We start from the raw sequence: 4,643 nt of genomic DNA, 5'->3' as shown, positions 1-4,643 counted from the left end.
GGCACCTGGGTGGCTCAGTCAGTTAAGCGTCCAACTCTTGATTTCAGTTCAGGTATGATTTTGGTTGTGAGACTGAGCCTCTTGTGGGACTCCATGCTCAGCACAGAGTCGAAGATCCTCTCTCTTTCTCTCTCTCTCTGCCCCTCCCCCACTCGCAGTGCTCAGCAAATAAATAAATAAATAAATAAATAAATAAATAAATTCCTGAAAAAATATTATTTTTTTTTTAAAGAGGAAATTTATTTTATTTTTTTTTTTATTCATTTACGACAGTCACAGAGAGAGAGAGGCAGAGACACAGGCAGAGGGAAAAGCAGGCTCCATGCACCAGGAGCCCGACGTGGGACTCGATCCTGGGTCTCCAGGATCGCGCCCTGGGCCAAAGGCAGGCGCCAAACCGCTGCACCACCCAGGGATCCCTCTGAAAAAATATTAAAACATAAAAGAAACTGATTTAAGTCTTAGTTGTGACCAACTGATGGCAATTTGTACCTGCCAAACTTAACCCCAATTGTTCCCTTGCAATTTTTTTTTTTTTTTTTTGGCGGGGGGAGCAGCTCACTCTCTATTAATGGAAGGCTCTGGGTCACTTGATGCTGGTGTACTTGGTGACAGCCTTGGTGCCCTCAGATACAGCATGCTTGGCCAGCTCTCCAGGCAGCAGCAGACGCACCGCTGTCTGGACCTCCGGGATGTCAGTGTGGTCCGGCCCGAGTACTGGGCCAGCCGGGCAGCCTCGCCAGCCAGCCGTTCAAACACATCATTCACAAATGAGTTCATGATGCTCATGGCCTTGGAAGAGATGCCGATGTCCGGGTGCACCTGCTTTAGCACCTTGTAGATATACATCGAGTAGGTTTCCTTGCTCTGGCTGTGCTTTTTGGACTTCTTATCGCCAGAACCACGGCCCCTGCGGCCCCCGGACTGCAGCTGCTGCCCATGCTCAGCGCCCATCCTCCTGCTGCCTACTGTGTAGGCAGTGAGGATTGTTGGGCTGGGCATGCTGAGGCAGGTAGTAAGACCTATAAAAGTAAGGACTGAAGAGCATATCTATTTGTATGCCTTTTGTTCGGCCATTTACATCAACACGGAGAGCATTTATTTGCATACTTGAGAATTAAAGTACTTTGATTCTCAAGCTGGTTTTTCTTGATTGTTTTCACATATATTTTTTTTCATTTTGACACTACTTTTTCTTTCACCTTTCTCAAAACTCAGCTTTCCCCAATAGTAGAGTTGGGACTGAATATTACAAAAGTCTGCTTGCTAAAGATGCCTTTAAAAAAAAAAGAAAAGATGCTAAGGAACTTCCAAACAAAAGTTTAAGAAATTCTGCTGTAGCCAGTACGGTTGCTTGTGGGATTTATGTAGATATGTTTGTTTTTGTCATTTTGGCTACAATAACAATATAGCCTTGCTTGGATTATATACAGAGCAGTGTATTTATTTTCATCAGTTAGGTAAACAGTGTAGTGTAAAATGGACATTAACTGAAGAAGGATAGAGATTTGTATGAAACCGCAGCAGAGACAAACTACTGCTGTCACATGCAGCAATGGTCTGTCGGGTGAGGGGGGGCGGGTAGAAAACACTGTACAGAGAGACAGGAGATTTGGTTTCTAAACCCAGCTTGCCAGTCTGCAGCTGTAAGACTTCAGGTTACTTAGGCACCATGTGCTTCAGTTTCCTATGGTTGGAAAATAGGAATGATATCTGCCTCACCTACTTCATGTGGACTTTATCATGAAGATAAAGGAGGTAAAAATGCAATAATGGTCATGAAGTTTTTCTGAACCATAAAGTGACCTGTAAGTCCCACACTATATCGCTATTATCATTACTATTCTAACTGTTCAAGGGAATCACTGGTGTTCAGTGCAATTCTGTTTGTTTTTCTGGAAACTAACGACCTCGTTCTGTAATAATTTTAGGACTGATAGGGCGGTTTTCTGGTCTGGTTTTGTTGCAGAAGAATTTAGAAACCTTTAGCACAGTCCATTTCTCAGGCTATGATTTCATGTTCCCAGAAGAGGGCAGCAAAACTCCAATCTGAAGACCGCGACTTCCTCAAAGAGTCTAACAGTTTCCCTGAGGGGAAAACAGCTATACTGTACGAGAAGAGCCTTTAAAAAATGATGGTCTTTAAGTGACAGACAAGACAAATCTCATTGTTATAAATAAATACCATAACAGAAATTCACTCATTTAAAATAACTTTTTGCCTTTTCTCTTGCCTCTGAAAAAATAATTTGGGCAATTTCTTTAATCTCATTTTTTAATTTTTATTTATTTATTTATTTATTTATTCATGAGAGACACAGAAAGAGAGAGAGGCAGAGACAGGCAGAGGGAGAAGCAGGCTCCATGCAGGGAGCCCGATCCCGGATCTCCAGGATCACGCCCTGGGCTGAAGGCGGTGCTAAACCACTAAGCCACCCCGGCTGCCCTTTAATCTCGTTTTAATGATTTGACTTGCAAGACCAGAAACCTCTAGCTGTGTTTTTCCAGTTAACCCCAGATTTTTAGATCCCACATAGCACCAGTTTCTAAACAATTAAACAAGAGGAAAGTAAGTTGTTCTAGGCCCAATTCTTTCCATTTTAGAGGCCTGGCTAAGTCCAAAGAATGATTTCCAACAGTGTCTAAATATGTCTGTCATAACATGTGTCTGTGTCACTCAGAGCAAATGTCATCTGTATCTAATATTTCTTGTTCTTTCATTATTCAAATTTGTTTAAAAATATCTTTGTGCTTTTATACTTTGTGACAGCATCAGCAGTTAATATTTAAACTGTTCCTTTTAAAAACAAAAAAAATTTTTTTGAGAGAGAACAAACACAAGCGGGGGGAGGGACAGAGGGAGAGGGAGAGGATCTCAAGCAGGCTCCACGCTCAGCACAAAACCTGACATGGGACTGGATCCCAGAACCCTGAGACCATGACCTGAGCTGAAACCAAGAGTCAGATGCTTACCCAACTAAACCACCCAAGCACCCCTGAACTGTTCTCAAATAGCATGGTAAGGTGCCTTCCTACATGTTTTCATGTATGTTGATAGCCACTATGCCCATCTATTTTCTCATTTGTGATTAGAGTTGCTGTTCTCTTCTTGAAGAGAAAAGTGCAGACAGAGGCCCCTTGTGGCAAGAGAGTCCTGGGGTGCATATTTTCTCTCCCCTAATAAGTGGTGGTACAAAAGCCAACTCTGAATCTGATCCTTTTTCTTTTTCTTTTTTTTATTGGAGTTCAATTTGCCAACATATAGCATATCACCCAGTGCTCATCCCATTAAGTGCCCCCTCAGTGCCCGTCACCCAGTCTGATCCTTTTTCTATGTGCTTTTCTACAATTAGAGAGGAGTAGAAAGGCTTTCAGTGGTATGGTTTTTCAATCCCTTCTGCTTTTCTCAGCTCATTTCTGGCTCTGCTCTTTTGGGAAAAAAAAAAAAACAAAACTAATCTGTTTCTCACTCCACTCCCTCTACCACCACCCTCAAGTCAGAGTCCTCCTCCCATCCCAGCTAAACCTCTTCCTGTTCTTAAGAATTGCATCACATTCTTGGCTTAATGTAGACCAACACCCCCACACTGGCACCAGAGAGTGTACAGGCCTTCTTTATTGGTTGAAAGTCCTTGTCTGGTGAGCATGGAATAAGTTACCCACTTCCTGACTTCCAGCCCTGGCTGAATTTGCTTCTGGAAAAGAACATCTTCCTTGGATTTTTGTTTGCTTGTTTATAAATACCCTTTACTTCAGCCCTATCCTGGAATGAGCAAGATTTTACCACATAGATAAAGTGTCGAAGGGCATTTGAGGGAGAGGGAATAGTCTGCACACCTTGCTGTTTCTAATTCTTCGCTTGCTCCACTCTTGTAAACCCAGACTAATCTGGCATTGACTCTCACACTATGGAAGGGGCTTTCTTTAAGGACGGTAACGCCCCCCATGACTAAATTTTGTGGGTATATCAGTCTTCCTCTTACCTGACAATGAGCAGAAACTGACACCATTAACCTCCTTGATAGACCCACTACCTTCCTGTGGATTCCACACACTATTATTTTTTTCTTACCTTCCTCATGGATCTTAGGCATCCTTTGAAAGCTCTTCTTTCATAGAGAAAGAAGACTCCTTCGGTGTCGATGTTCCTCAGGATCCTGTCCTATGTCAGCCTGTCTTCCCCCTCTATACGTTTTCTGAGAAATCTCTCTTCTGCAGCTTTATGAATTTTTTTAAGCCAGTGACTTCCAAATATCTACCTCTCCTGAACTCCAGACTAATATAACAACTGTCTTCTAGAACTGCTCCGGTTGGATATTCCTGAAGCCATATTAATCAACTCACTTCTTTAGACTATTCCTCTTCTACTCTTCCTTTTCCTAACATATGCCACAACATCCACCCTATTGCTCTAGACAGAAACCCAGGATTCATCTTTGACTTCTGTGCACAGTCTCTCTTTTCGATTAATAACCAAGTCTAGTAAAATCTTTTTCTTTGAAAACACCCACTTACTCTTCTCCTCCCCTGGCCTAAGCAATGACCTCTGGGCGTTTGCAAGTCTTTACTAGTTTCCTGCCTCTAGTTTTTCTCCCCTAGGTCATTTTCCACCAGCTACCAGAAAGTTTTGTTTTGTTTTGTTT

General features: G+C 42.5%; 1 pseudogene; it reads right to left on the bottom strand.

Moving 5' to 3' along the window:
- Positions 1–349: 349 nt before the first annotated feature.
- LOC121490489 lies at positions 350–1,515 on the bottom strand (annotated as a pseudogene).
- Between the last annotated feature and the right edge of the window lie 3,128 nt (positions 1,516–4,643).

Source organism: Vulpes lagopus, chromosome 5 (genome assembly GCF_018345385.1).
Source record: "Vulpes lagopus strain Blue_001 chromosome 5, ASM1834538v1, whole genome shotgun sequence".
Lineage (NCBI taxonomy): Eukaryota > Metazoa > Chordata > Mammalia > Carnivora > Canidae > Vulpes > Vulpes lagopus.
This window is presented reverse-complemented; position numbering and strand designations above follow the sequence as displayed.